This window comes from Amia ocellicauda, chromosome 5 (genome assembly GCF_036373705.1).
Source record: "Amia ocellicauda isolate fAmiCal2 chromosome 5, fAmiCal2.hap1, whole genome shotgun sequence".
Classification (NCBI taxonomy): Eukaryota; Metazoa; Chordata; class Actinopteri; order Amiiformes; family Amiidae; genus Amia; species Amia ocellicauda.
The window spans coordinates 27,861,096-27,877,292 of NC_089854.1; positions in this window are offsets into that span (position 1 = coordinate 27,861,096).

The following is a 16,197-nucleotide window of genomic DNA, read 5'->3' on the forward strand; positions in this document are numbered from 1 at the left end:
ATGTACAGATAACAGGGCCGAGGGGAATACACAGGTTTTAAAAGTCAGTGCCTGTCTGATTGTGGTGCAGTTTATAGGAATATCGGATGTACCTGCACTGCAAAGACGGGGCTGTTCAGTTCTGGTTCCACTCACCTGGCTGGACTTGGTTATTCTGCATGGGACCAACTGGTATACTGCAGGATCTATAAAAAGCAAGGAGACATTACGCAGTTACAGGTCAGGATTTGAACTAAAGGGAAATAAGTTTACAATACAGGTTAAGCATGTTATTCAATGGATTCTTGCAAAACTATGGCTCTCAATGCACTATATATTTTCCGGGATTAAAGTAAAGCAATTGAACTATGGTTAGTCTTGATGTCAGAGTTCAAGTAGTGAGGTTATTGTGCAATGTGTGGATTAAGAACAAACCAAATGAGCTGAAAGGATTGATGTGTTCAGGAAGCCCTTCAACTGCATTTGCTTCTGCTGTTTCTATGACAGACCCACTTTAAATAGATTAAAGGAAAGGAAATTGTTCTCAATATTTAAAATACCACAATCCGATTACATTTCAGATATACTGCAATTATTAATAATTGAGTCTACTAGGCTGACCACATAATTGCACACAAATCTTTGAACAATAATTAACAGGCAAATTAAATTAATTCTACAGCAACATTGCTTAAATATTGTGTCCAGAAAACAAATTCAGCCTTTTACCTTGAAGAACAAAATAGGCATAATGATTATATTATTTCCATATATGTGAGGATTTAGTGCTTGACATAAAAGAGGGTTATTTTAAATTCAAATAATATATAATGTAATGTATAATTCTGTTATTATCCTGCCCATTTGTTTTTGTAAGTAATGTCATTGAACACAATCTAGGAACATTCAAAGTCCCCCGGGCTCCGGAAACAATGAGAGAAGGATATACCATGTTCCAGATTAATTTATAATTGAATTTGAGCAAAATTAATTTCTCCATTGTTCTATGTAGGAAACTGATCTCGAGCCTCACTCCCATGGAGGGCTGAATTTCCCATCACTCATTTCCTATAAGAACACAATGGCAGGTGAATTTAAAAGCACTGGTGGTGAGCAACTTCTTATCAGGTGGTGCGTTGGATCAGATTGTGTGATTATCCAAGATTTATAGTGTCAAAGCCTTTTTTGTTGACCAAATTTATACTTGCATATTTCAAAGCTTTGGTAAATCATTACGTATTTTTTCCTTTTATTAAATCTCTAAACCAGAGCCTAGTAAACACTTCTACAGTTCTGCCTTGGCTACTGATACAGTGCAGTGATTGTTTAATGGAGTTGTTTTTGTTACTAGGGCAAAGGTCTTGTTTTCTTCCACTGTTTCCATATTTGTATGTCAAGTACGACAGAGAGAAAAGGAATCCAGTGAAGCGGGCCAATTTTATTTTGGGCCAAACCAATAAGTCCACAGTCTGAACAATTGAGAATGTGGTGTTGACTGGGGGTGTGGTTTAATGTTTAAGGTGCTGATCCATTTGTGCATCAGACTGGAGTTCTTTGATCTTTGCTCTATCAAATCCATTGAGTGTGTACTTTTATTACATTAAAATGGACCTTCAGGCTTGATTTTGAAACCTAAGATGAAAGCATTTCAAACTGAAACACTGCCATTATTAATATATTTATGGTATACGGATAAAGATTGTGGGTGTGACCATTTTCAGGGCTGTAGTGCAAGAAATAAATTAAATTATAAAGCAAAAACAAAATCTGCAATCATTGTTGAAAAGTATTTTCTGACTTGCCCCAGGTTTTTTTTTTTTTTTTTTTTTTTATGAACTAAGCATGTGACGAAGTGTCAGCATTGTGTCCTTTCAAAAGGAGCTTTTCCCTGACGTTATTTTGGTTGTGGGTGTCACTCTGTGCCCGGTCTCCCCTTTGTAACACACAGACAGGAAGTTCAAGGCTGCGAGACACAGGATGAGCGCAGGGCTTGGTCTTTAATTCATGTGCCGCTTTGCTGTGTCTGATCGGGCCGAGGAAAAGGAACCAGGATTAAGAGAGATCACAATCTGCTCCCTTGTGTGTGAACAAATGGATTTTTGTAAAAATGTGATAAATGCTTCAGAAATCCTTAAAGGAAAACATGAAAACAAAGTGTTTGGCTGCTGCAACATCACATGTTGAAGGGAGGAAGGGAATCACTTTAGCCTTTACACTCTGAAGATTTTTTTGTGTGTGTTTTTTTTACACAGTACATAGTCTACTACCAGAATATGTAACGTATTGTCAACTAGTTAATCGAATAAGGAGCTGATCCAGTAGCTCAGGGCTCCTAAATTAATCTAACTTGCTGTATGAAAGTGTGTAGGTTAATGCACACTGCAGCTGCTTTCACACTAGACAGTTGAGGCCATGATTAGATGGTGTAGTGTGACAACAGTTTATTAGTGACCATCACAGATTACTGAAAATCAGTAGTCTCCATGCTTTTCTATGAAGGCCAGGGTAGAAACAAAACAAAACAAAAACTGCCTCTCACTTCAAAATCTAACTTAAGCTCAAATATACTAGAATGCTAGGCCTACTAATAATAATAATCATCATCATCATCATCATCATCATCATCATCAGAGGGGTTTTATATGCACAGCAATTTCATGTCAGTTTTTCTCTCTGCTTTCTATTGCTTAAGGTTAAAGTGAAAATAACATTTTTTTATGCCTATTTTTATCAGACCATTGCAACAGGTCTATGACAGTGGCTTTTGTGTCGGAATGACAGTCGTTTCATTGCGCAATGTGTGTTAACATGTAGATAAACTGGTCACTGATCTTACGGCGCCCTCTGGCGTCCACACTGAAAACTCACAAGAAATCTAAACTCCTCCAAAAACTACATTTAAAACACCGGTGAGGGATTATTATTATTATTACTATTTTAATTATGCGCCGTTGAAAATAATACATTTGAAAATATAAATTATTATTTAAAACCAAACATCTAAATATATCTGTCAGCGACGCTGCTTGAAATAGGTGATTCGAAAAGACAGGTGGGGGGTTCACAGTACGAAAAAAAAAAAAGATGTGTGTGTAGGCTATATTTGTAAATTAGAGTTAATAAGAACTGTGGTATCAGTTAATATCACTGGTATGAAGTCATATATATATATATATATATATATATATATATATATATATATATATATACCAGTAACATACCTGTATATCCTTGCCGTGGCGCAGCTCCCACCTCAACTTCCCGATTAGCTAGGAAAGGTGGATAAGTTTGACCCGAGGTGTGCTGTCATGGCAGTTGGCGCTGCATTGTAAGCGGCTGCGAGCAGGGTATCTTGGTGGTTAACGCGATGCCACCCTATACAAGCAGCGCCGCTGCGCACACAATGTCGTCGGGGAAAATGCCGCCGTTACGGCGAATTCAGTGACCGTTAGGATTCTTGCGACCTGGTGAATGTGCGCATGCGCCGCAGCAATCCCGCTGTCTGCCTGTGGGAGCGCGTGGTCACTCGCTCGCGGCGCAAAGCGCGTCATTGTCAATAGCGCATGCGCACTGCTGCAAACAGCGAGCGCACGGGTTTCTTTGTGCAATTGTGCATGCTGAATGATTGTTTAAAAACAACAGCAACTATACAAATTGTCTGTTGAGATGTGTTAGTTACACTTACTATACGATGTAAGTATATGTACTCTTACTATAGGTTATCAAACTTTATATACATAGTTAATGTTGCACTTCTTAGTACTGATGTTATTCTGTATTTGATCTGCTCTTACTGTAAAATATATATTTTGTGTAAGTCACCCGAGTAAGGGTATCTGCTAATGAAAAAAGAGAAACTAACGCAACGGATTAATGTAGGTAATTCAATTTATGTATTGTACGATGTACTTGTATTTTTCACAGACCAGAAAAAACGCATTGAGACACTCTAGTTTATATGAATTTCTTATTTGGTGACCCCTTCCTTATTGCGATCAAATATACACTAGAGTCACAAAAGTGTTTGAGTATGCAGGTTGGAGGGGGACACACTAGCAGTAAAAGTTTGGGCATTTTTGGAGAACTCCTGCTTGATTTACAGGGGGGTCACCAAATTTTACAGTGGGCCCTTTGGAAAAAATGGTGGCCCCTTCCTTATTGAGAGCAAATACACACCAGAGTCACAAAAGTGGTTTAGAGTGCATTCAGATGGCAAATAATTGACCATTACTATCTCCTTTAAAGTTCAAAGTTTATGTTATTGCTTCACCTGTGTGTGTGATAGTTGTGAAAAGCTGTCAGGAATTAAATTACTTACAAATAAATAAGTAAATTAAAATCTAGAAGATCATACTGCATTTATGTCGCTGAAGTATGATATCTCCACACGTTTAAGAAGGAGCAAGTGACCATGCGCTCCCATAGGCAGATAGTGGGGATTGCTGCTGGTGCATGCACACATCCACCTGGTCACAAGAATCCTAGTGGTCACTGGATTCGTCATAACACTGACACATTTGGAAGACCCAAGCGACATTGGGCACGGATTGTGAGAGGCTCACTCTGCAGGGCGACAGTGTATAGAGACTGTGCAACTCCTCTAGCTTACCCCGATGATGTTCTCTATGAAAGATATTGATTCTCATCTGAGGGAATTCAGTATCTTTGCCGGCTTCTAGTGCCAGACGTCTCCATTGCCACTTGCCGGAGTAATTACCTCACTTGCTTTGCAATATTTTGCCAGCGGACACTTCCTGTATTACATTGGTGATGCTGAACCTCTGAGCAGGAATACTGTCTGCCATGCAGTTTGCGAGGTGATACTTGCTCTCACTGAACTTTTGGATGGATTTGTTCTGTTCTCTGGCCATTTAAGCGTTCCAAAGACCAAAGAGGCTTTTTATGCATTCGCATGTAATTCGCAATATAAAAATACTTGATCTATTTTTAATATGCATAGCCTGGGCCTATATACAGAACAACTTTTTTCCAATAGGAATCCCGAGGGTGATTGGTGCGATTGACTGTACGCATATCCCCATTAGAGTGCACCTGGGAGAACATAAGGGGGATTATGTGAATAGGAAGTCATGTCACAGCATCAATCTTCAGGTATGTGATCATATCGTATTTGATCTGACATGCAGGCTAGCCTACATTATTTTGTCCTTAAAACTTCTACTTATATTCACAACAATTAAGGACACATTAGGTGGTGAGCCACGACCAAGAGTGGATTCCCGAAATATGCATGAATGCCCTTCTCCAGTTTTCACTATCTCTGCCTTTTTCTGTTTGCTGTGAACACATGAGTAGGCTATTATAAGTGTAGGCTACACACCACATCTGTACTGTGTATTAATGATGAGAACTATTAATACACACCACTTGATAGAATATTTTTATTGATTGTAAGAATTAAGTTATTCTTAACACAATAGCAATCTCTCCCATCTCTCCGACAATCTCTCCAGTTCCCGTCCTGCTCTCTCCATCTTCTTGGCATGTATCTGTACGCCATTGCTTCCCTAATCCCTCTAACCTCATCTCCCTGCCTCTCCCCTCCTCCTCCCTCCCCTCTACTCCACGCAGTGGAACTCACCTCTCCCTCTCACCTCCTTCTAGTTTTCTACTGTCCTCCCGGTCCACTCGCCTCCTTCCTGGATGAACTCAACTTTCTTCTCTCCTCCCTACCCTTGCTGTCCTCACCTGCCATTTTCCTGGGAGACTTTAACATCCACCTCTCCAACTCCTCCCACTCTGCTGGATTTCTTCCTCTCTTTCACTCCTTTAACTTCTGTCTCTCCCTGTGTCCCCCCACTCACAGGGCAGGCCGCCAGCTAGACCTCATCTTCTCTAGAGGCTGCTCCCCTTTGACACTCCCCGTGACACCCATGGACATCTCAGACCACCACTTCATCTCCTTCTCCCTTTCTCTCCCCTCCCTCCCTACCCCACCCACTCCCTCTGTCACCTTCTGCCGTAATCTCCGCTCCGTCTCCCCCTCCACCCTTGGTTCCACTGCTCTCACCATCTTACCTTCCATTGGCTGTTTTTCCCATCTATCTGTCAACTGCGCTACCTCCTCTTTGTTCTCCTCCCTCACCTCCTCCCTTGACTCTCTCTGTCCTCTCATGTCTCATCCTGTCCGACCCTCCCCTCCTCAGCCTTGCATCTCTTACGTTCTCCACTCAACCCGAACTAGTGTGCGTGCCGCTGAGCAGAAGTGGAAAAGGACCCAACTCCCAGCTGCCCTCGAACTCTACTGCTCTCTACTGTCTACATTATCCTCCTCACTCACCTCAACCAAGAAGTCTTACTTCCAGTCACTCTTTGAATCCACTGTCAACCACCCCCGCAAACTCTACTCCCCCTCCTCCTCCCTCGTCTCTCACTGCAGATGATTTTGCCTCCTTCTTCTCCTCCAAGATTGCAGACATCCGCAAGCTCTTCAACAGTCTGAACTTTCCTCTCTCCTACGTCACAAACCTACAACATGTGCCCTGGACCCTCTCCCTTCTCGCCTCCTCGGCTCTCCTGACAGTCACTGACTCCCTCAGCTGTACTCGGGCGGCCTCCCTCTCCTCAGTCCTCATTCTCCTTGATCTCTCTGCAGCATTTGACACTGTCGATCACTCCATCCTCCTCTCCTGCCTCGCTGACCTTGGAATCTCTGGGACTGCTCTCACCTAGTTCTCCTCCTACCTCAACGACCAGACCTACCAAGTGACATGGCAAGGCTCCTCATCCACCCACCAACCTCTCCTCACAGGCATACCCCAAGGCTCCGTCCTGGGCCCCCTCCTGTTCTCTCTCTACACTCGCTCCTTGGGCCCCCTCATCGCATCCCATGGTTTCTCTTACCACTTCTACTTGGATGATGCCCAGATCTTCCTGTCTTTTCCCTCTTTTGACCCTCTCATCCCCTCTTGCATCTCTTCCTGTTTGTCTGCTATCTCCGACTTGAAGCACTCACACCACCTCAAGCTCAACCTCTACAAATCAGATCTCCTCTTTTTTCCCCACTCTTCCACACCTTCTGCTGATCTCTCCATCTCAATCCCCTTGGAATCCACCACACTCTCTTCTTCTTCTTCCGCTAAAAATCTAGGAGTCACCCTTGATCCTGCACTCTCCTACACCCAGCACATTACCATGCTGACACACACATGCAGATTCCTCCTGAGCAACATACTACTCGACTCAGCTGCTTGTCCAGTCACTGGTCCTCTCCCGCCTGGACTACTGCAACTCCCTCCTGGCGGGCCTGCCTGCAACTACTACCCGCCGCTCCAGCTCATTCAGAACTCTGTGGCTCGTCTGGTATTCTCTCTGCCCCGATTCACACACGCTACTCCACTGCTCCACTGGCTCCCGATACCAGCACGCATTCAGTTCAAGACATTGACCCTCACCTACCGCTGTCTCGACCACACTGCACCGAGTTACCTGCAGACCCTCGTCTCTCCATATATCCCCTCAAGATCACTGTGGTCTTCCGGCGCCAGAAGACTAACTCTGCCTCCTCTCCACTCCCCTTCCTCCAGAGCCGCTCCTTCTCATCCCTGGCCCCTAAGTGGTGGAACGACCTTCCCACCGAAGTCAAAACAGGAGAGTCCTTGACCTCCTTCCGGCACTTACTCAAGAAACATCTTTTCAGACAGTACTTGTAGTATTAGTCCTCTTAGTCTCCTGTAAGATAGCACTTCACAACATGTTATCATGCTTCTTACATTACTAATACTTGTATTATTGATTTCCATTTGTTCCCTTTCCCATAGCCCTTGACTGTGACCTAACATCTTGACAGCACTCAGCTTTTTACTTTCCATGATGTATGACCTCACTTATTGTATTTACTTATGTAAATTGGAATTTGTAAAATGTATTATGCTTTGAATTGCTTTGTATAATGTAAATTGGAATTTGTAATGTTTGATGCCTTGTACTGAACTGTATTCTTGCACTTTGTATTGCGCTTATATTTTGTATGTCGCCCTGGATAAGGGCGTCTGCCAAGAAATAATAATAATAATAATAACAATAATACATTAGCATTACATTCATACAGGTAGCTCTACAGCCAAGGTGCTTTAGGGAGTAGATCTTAATTCATTAACAGTGAGTAACGGGTCAGTTTCCGAGATGTAACCCATGTGTAGGCTATAATTGAATTATCCTAATTGTTTTCACATATTTAGATAGACTATTTTACGTGTCCTTACATCTCAATCATATTACAAATAAAAGAAGAGTCCGTCAAAATAGAGAACATATGACAAGAACACTGTTCTTAAGAACAGACTGTCTGCCTCCCTGGCTTTGTTGGCCGCCACAGTGTTAGATTTAGTCTGCTCTCCACTGCTCATGCGCACAGCTACTACAGATCCGTTTCAAGACAAGACAGTTCATGGTAAGTTGATCGTTTTAAATACTCTTGCTGTGCTGAATTTTATTTCTACTACAACATTGACAATTTGATGAATGGTGATAGCTAAGCTACACTAGTTTAGGGTTACCATACATCCAGTTTTTACCAGACTTTAATCTCTGTCCGGTCGGATTTGTAATGATCTAAAATGTGATGTGCCTTGCTCATGCTTTTCCCAGCACTGAACTACAGTCCGGTGCGAGTTTAACCCTTCCGCTCCGGCAGCGCTGCAGCTCCATCAGACACAAATGATGACGTGTGAGGTGATAGTGTACGCCTATGTCAAGCCTTTTTGAACAACTATTGGTTGTTAATACATGAATGGCCTCTGTAAAAACTACACCAACCAATCAGGAAGGTTTTATTTCGTTGGGGCGTTAACAATCTATAACAAAGGAATATTAGGTTGACACGAGAAGGGCGAGTGAGTGACTGACGGCAGAGAAAAGTCGATTATGAATAGAAAATCAACAGGATGTTTTAGAGATTTCCTTTGAAGAAACACTGACAGCAGTGACAGAGCGGGTCACAGCAGACTGGACATATTCTCACATCACTAGTGTTTAGCTGTTGCTGTTACCTTGTTATAGTGTAAAACTGTCTTCATATAATCACGTTAATCTACAAAGTTAATAATATATACATTAATTTATTAACTAAAACAAACATGCTATCATTTTTGTATCATATTATTTATTGTTTATTATTGATTGTTATAAATTATGTTTTAGCTCAAAAGTGTTTGTGAAGCATTTCTTGGTAAAGCATTTTAGCACCTTTTTGCCATACAACCATGTATTGAAGTGCTGTTTTTAATTTAACCTATTTTTATATATTTGTACTGTATACAATGTTACATAAGTGTCCAGGGATTGAATGTTACACTCATAACTTATTGTTCAGACATTAATAAATAGATTTTTTTTTGCATGTAAATATTTGTTTGAGGTCATAACACTTTGTTGTTTACACCTCCAATCCCCCACCTTTTGGAGTGTCCTCTTTATTGACAGTTCAGATATGGTAGCCCTAGCTGGCTCTGGTTATCTCAACTCATTATCAGTGGAGCAGTAACTTTAACTGATGGGTTAAAAGGGGCTTCTTAATGTATAGTGTTAATAATGCATTCCAGTGATGTTGGGTTGTGTACCCATTTTGTCCAATCAGGCATTTTCTTATTTTTTTATATTAAGGGGACCCTATTTTGTTCACTAATACCATTCCCTCTTGCACTGAACAAATGCTCAGGGACGTATCCATATTGAAGCACTTTTGCGGGTGAGGTGGGTGGAGAAGTTGTCTATATTGTCTATTGTGTTAACGACAATAAGGAATCACTGTTGTCTATTGTGTTAATGTCAATTTTAAAATAATTTTATCACTAGCAAATGGTAGCAAATATGGTGGTACAATTTTGCTGGATTGTTATGAATAGCCGAGTTTATCCTTGTAATTTGCTTCAATCTTAGCTTACAAACTGAGTTTTTAAAACCCATTTTACAAAAAATCTCCCCCAGACCCACCTAGCAGATGTCAGCCCCTAAATAATAATCATGGCCCCCTTATGGCCCCCCCATATTCAAAATCCTACAATGGCCCCTGCTGAATAGTAGAGTTTTAAATGAAGTGAGCTTGTTAACTGCAATGCCAAGAAAAGGGAGCTGGGAGCTTCAGAAATGTAGAGAGATGGCATTTATTTATTTATTTATTTTGTAAATCAGTATGTTTCTGTGAAGATTTGTTTTCCAGAAATGAAACATTAGAGGTGCATATACCGACAGAAACACTGGGAGAGAAAGCTACTGCAAATGCCAAGGTTGTTGGTTAGGATATTTTAAACCAGGATCCTTTGTTGAATTACAGTCCACATGCTATACAGAGACAAAAATAAGAGTCTGAGACTAATCTCCGACTGTTTCATGTATTTCTTTTTTTATTTATTCATCCATTTTCCATGTAAAGTACACATTGATGGTTCTGTTTAAACGTGACCACCAACTAATTTCACTCATGAGGACAAGAAAAAAACAAAACGATTTGCTGTATCCCTGGAAAATCCAAATAATACATTGGATGTCCCTGATTAGTGTTTGATATTAGGGATTCCTGGAAAGGAGCTGCCAAATTAGAACAGAAAGTACAATTATGTGAAGTCGTGCAAAGGTTGGCAGTTAAACGAACAGAACAACCATTTAGTTCTTCAAACTTCCTAATGACATAGACCCAATATTAATTACATACGGAAAATAAAGCTATTAATCTGTCATCATCAGCCTCTATTTGTTCATCTTGGTGATTTGGCACTCCAAGTGATTCGGTTCTTTGGAAAAATCTGAACTCCAGTCCAGACTCAAGCACCTCGATCAAGAGGGGAAAGCTTGTCTGAGACACGATTATGACCCACACTTACTGCCCCTGATCAACACTGTGATGGCTCTGCTAATGTCACGCTTCTAGTGATAATGAAGTTAGCTCTGCCTTCCCTGTGACACAGCAGATTGGTTAGCTGTTTAATCACACCTGCCAGGCTGTAATTATCAGGGGAGAGGATGTTTTTTGAAAAGCTTTATCTTTTAGTGGGTTAAGAAAAAAAAAAAGTTGTCTATTAAACTGGGAATTGGTGGCAACGCTTCAGTAAAGTGTGGACCTCCTGTGTCTTATAAGAGATCTCCACAGAACACTAAACACATAAAAATGTTAATATCAATAACCACAGAATTACCTCTCCTAATGTGATGTTTTAAAGCAGGGATACAGATTAGTTCTGTATTTGCATTTGACCTGGCAAAGTGACCAAGACCCTGTTCACACTTATTAGGCTGGCCCTGGGCCGCCTCCAATTTAGGCTGGCTTTTTTTCTGACCCTGTTCACAGTTGAGCTTTTAGGAGGCCTAAGTGCGTTCACTTAGACCCCGTTCACACTTATTAGGCTGGCCCTGGGCCGCCTCAAATTTAGTCCGGCTTTTTTTTGAGACCCCGTTCACATTTGCGGTTTTAGGAGGCCTAAGTGCGTCACATATGTGGGCGAAAAGGAGGCCTAAACTAAATGCATGCCGGGAATTAAACAAATCTGCTCAAACAAACCAGTTACGCATGACATTAGGTCTGCTTACAGGTGTATGCAATGTATTTATAATCACAACTTATTTATATCGATACAGTGAGGGAAAAAAGTATTTGATCCCCTGCTGATTTTGTACATTTGCCCACTGACAAGGAAATTATCAGTCTATAATTTTAATGGTAGGTGTATTTTAACAGTGAGAGACAGAATAACAACAAAAAAATCCAGAAAAATGCATTTCAAAAAAGTTATAAATTGATTTGCATGTTAATGAGGGAAATAAGTATTTGGGTCAGAGGTCAGAGGTCAGATGTTTCTTGTAATTGGCCACCAGGTTTGCACACATCTCAGGAGGGATTTTTTCCCACTCCTCTTTGCAGATCCTCTCCAAGTCATTAATACACGCCGCAAATACACTGCCTTGTATTCAGCACTGTTTTCTGAACGTATCTCGTCCCAGTACGATAGCTTTTGCTAAAAACTACAACTTAACAAGTACAACTAAAATAATATAAAACTATTTATATACTTGTAGAAGATTCATGGATTGTCAATAGACAGAGACTCAGACGCGCAAAGTCCAGTGGAAACTAAACACATGCGACTGTATGAAAACGGCACGAGCGCCTCCACCCCGGGGCCATTAACACTGAAACACAGTGTCAGATGAAGGGCTGTGTCCTCCTCTTCATCAGTAATTAACACTGAAACACAGTGTCAGATGAAGGGCTGTGTCCTCCTCTTCATCAGTAATTAACACTGAAACACACTGTCAGATGAAGGGCTGTGTCCTCCTCTTCATCAGTAATTAACACTGAAACACACTGTCAGATGAAGGGCTGTGTCCTCCTCTTCATCAGTAATTAACACTGAAACACACTGTCAGATGAAGGGCTGTGTCCTCCTCTTCATCAGTAATTAACACTGAAACACACGGTCAGATGAAGGGCTGTGTCCTCCTCTTCATCAGTAATTAACACTGAAACACACTGTCAGATGAAGGGCTGTGTCCTCCTCTTCATCAGTAATTAACACTGAAACACACTGTCAGATGAAGGGCTGTGTCCTCCTCTTCATCAGTAATTAACACTGAAACACACTGTCAGATGAAGGGCTGTGTCCTCCTCTTCATCAGTAATTAACACTGAAACACACAGTGAATATTCCGTTGACTCTTCCTGATGCAAGCAAAGAAATGTCCTTGCACTAAACAAGGGGGCATCTATGAAAGTAAATAAATTAGTATGGAGAGAATTAAATTAGGCTATTAACATTATTATCATCAATGGGGGTGTGAATACAAAATAATGTATGCGATGTTTACACAAATCAAGTATTGACACTTGCACTAGTCAAAACTATGCTTTTTAACTGAATTTGGTTCACATAAAAATCACTAGGGATGAAAACAAATAAAATAATAATGTTTGATAGACATGCCATCTTCATCAGAATATATGTTTTTGAACGATTGATCACCTGTACAACTTCCATATCATTAGAATAACTGTAAGCGCAAACAAAAACAGCCCAGAGTTGCACACACAGAAAACACTGGGTTTCATGTCTCATACGGTCTGAGTCTCCATCGGCATCTTGCTCTGGTTTCAGTGGAAACTCACCACTGGTTTAAACTCAACAGAACACACACTCAATCCCCAAAAAACACACGTCAGCAACAAGTCTTTCATCCTTGTCCGTCTGAAATCTCTTAATTTAGTCCTTAACGCTCAGGAAAACATTTTACATAACTATCATAAAGCAAAAAGTGAAACAGTCCGTTGTTCGCAACATTTATCGAAATCTGCATCTTCCCGCTCGACTCATTCAAACCTTCCAATCAGCTCCGAGTATCAAGGGTTTCAAACTTGATTGACAACAGAGCATATCACGTCAGCTCGGAGCCTGTACGGCTCAAACTCATTGTAGATTAATAGATGGATAAATGGATAGATCGCTAGAGGTCATATATTAGAAATACATTTTTTTTTATTAATGTACAAAATATTTAAAAATATAAACTGGTATATATACAGTTGAGACTGAAGTTTTGGCACCCTAAATTTTTAAAAGCATTATTCACTAATTTCGTTTAATATGCATTTAATTATTTCATATTGATCCGCAGTGAAGATTCCAGTTGATTTTAAGACAGATACAGGTCTGTAGAGTTGCAGATATTGGCAAAAGCCCAAGTCCAGCTGAGCCCACCTAAAGCCCAGCTGAGCCCAGCCTAACCAGCTACTACCCACTTGGGCCCCAACTTTGTCCTGTCAAATTAGACAATGGCTAGTAGACAATACATACCTCCAATAACTGAGTTTGAGACTCGGGCATGTCACTACAATGCAATGTTAAATATGTTTTATTGAAGTTGGATAATAGTATATTTTGTGAAATTATGTAAATATACACTCACCTAAAGGATTATTAGGAACACCTGTTCAATTTCTCATTAATGCAATTATCTAACCAACCAATCACATGGCAGTTGCTTCAGTGCATTTAGGGGTGTGGTCCTGGTCAAGACAATCTCCTGAACTCCAAACTGAATGTCTGAATGGGAAAGAAAGGTGATTTAAGCAATTTTGAGCGTGGCATGGTTGTTGGTGCCAGACGGGCCGGTCTGAGTATTTCACAATCTGCTCAGTTACTGGGATTTTCACGCACAACCATTTCTAGGGTTTACAAAGAATGGTGTGAAAAGGGAAAAACAGCCAGTATGCGGCAGTCCTGTGGGCGAAAATGCCTTGTTGATGCTAGAGGTCAGAGGAGAATGGGCCAACTGATTCAAGCTGATAGAAGAGCAACTTTGGCTGAAATAAGCACTCGTTACAACCGAGGTATGCAGCAAAGCATTTGTGAAGCCACAACACGTACAACCTTGAGGCGGATGGGCTACAACAGCAGAAGACCCCACCGGGTACCACTCATCTCCACTACAAATAGGAAAAAGAGGCTACAATTTGCACAAGCTCACCAAAATTGGACAGTTGAAGACTGGAAAAATGTTGCCTGGTCTGATGAGTCTCGATTTCTGTTGAGACATTCAGATGGTAGAGTCAGAATTTGGCGTAAACAGAATGAGAACATGGATCCTTCATGCCTTGTTACCACTGTGCAGGCTGCTGGTGGTGGTGTAATGGTGTGGGGGATGTTTTCTTGGCACACTTTAGGCCCCTTAGTGCCAATTGGGCATCGTTTAAATGCCACGGCCTACCTGAGCATTGTTTCTGACCATGTCCATCCCTTTATGACCACCATGTACCCATCCTCTGACGGCTACTTCCAGCAGGATAATGCACCATGTCACAAAGGTCGAATCATTTCAAATTGGTTTCTTGAACATGACAATGAGTTCACTGTACTAAACTGGCCCTCGCAGTCACCAGATCTCAACCCAATAGAGCATCTTTGGGATGTGGTGGAACGGGAGCTTCGTGCCCTGGATGTGCATCCCACAAATCTCCATCAACTGCAAGATGCTATCCTATCAATATGGGCCAACATTTCTAAAGAATGCTTTCAGCACCTTGTTGAATCAATGCCACGTAGAATTAAGGCAGTTCTGAAGGCGAAAGGGGGTCAAACACAGTATTAGTATGGTGTTCCTAATAATCCTTTAGGTGAGTGTATTATTAAATGCATTTTAGATATAATTTAGATATAATTTAAATATATTTTACACTTTATTGCATGATATGTCCACATATTTTTATAATATATTGCAATATATTTCCTTTCCGTATGGGATCAATATAATAGTTCATACTTAATTCCTGTGGGATTCAGGAGAATGAATTGGTGCCTGGTTTTGTAAAGTGTTACTACTATATTATATATTTGCATTATTATATCTATTATATGTATTATATTTTGATGTAATTGCTCTTATTATTATAATTTGTATTAGTAGTAGTAGTAGTGCTAAACAGTATTTTAAAATATCAGCAATGAATACATGGATAACAATTAATCCATTAAGCAGCTAAATAATGATCTGTGACTATGCAACGCTGGCTGCGTTTACATGCCATTCTGTCCCTCCTAATTGTCACTCTATTATTGCACATTCATTACATGCTAATTACTAATGACGCATACCGTTCATGTTATGTGAATGCATTGGAATAATGGTACATTTCAGGTCTCAATAGGGTCCTGTAAATACGGTGGCCCTGAAGTGCAAAACACAACAACAAAAAGGAAAACAAGTTAACAGAAGAAAAAACAAGTTAACAAAAAGAAAAAACAAGTTCACAAAAAGAAAAACAACAACAAACAGAAAAAACAAATTAACAAAAAGAAAAACAATGACAAAGAAAAAACAAATGAACAAAAAGAAAAAACAAATGAACAAAAAGAAAAAAACAAACGAACTAAAAGGAAAAACAAATTTACAAAAAGAAAAAACAAGTTAACAAAAAGGAAAAACAAATTTACAAAAATGAAAAACACAACGACATTTAGAGAAAACACAACATTAACTCTAAACCGGACAGGGAGGTTACACAGGCAATGCTGTACAATGCTTCTGATTGGAGGAACAACATGTCAATCATTGTGGAGCGGAACTGCTTGGACAGCAGCACTTGGAAGCTTATGGTGAGTAATATTTATCTTTGATGATGTGAATAATGTGTAATATTTGTATTTTGTCAAATTCTATTCACTAATGCAGATAATGTAATTATTGGAGGGTAGGCTGAGGCGAATTAACACG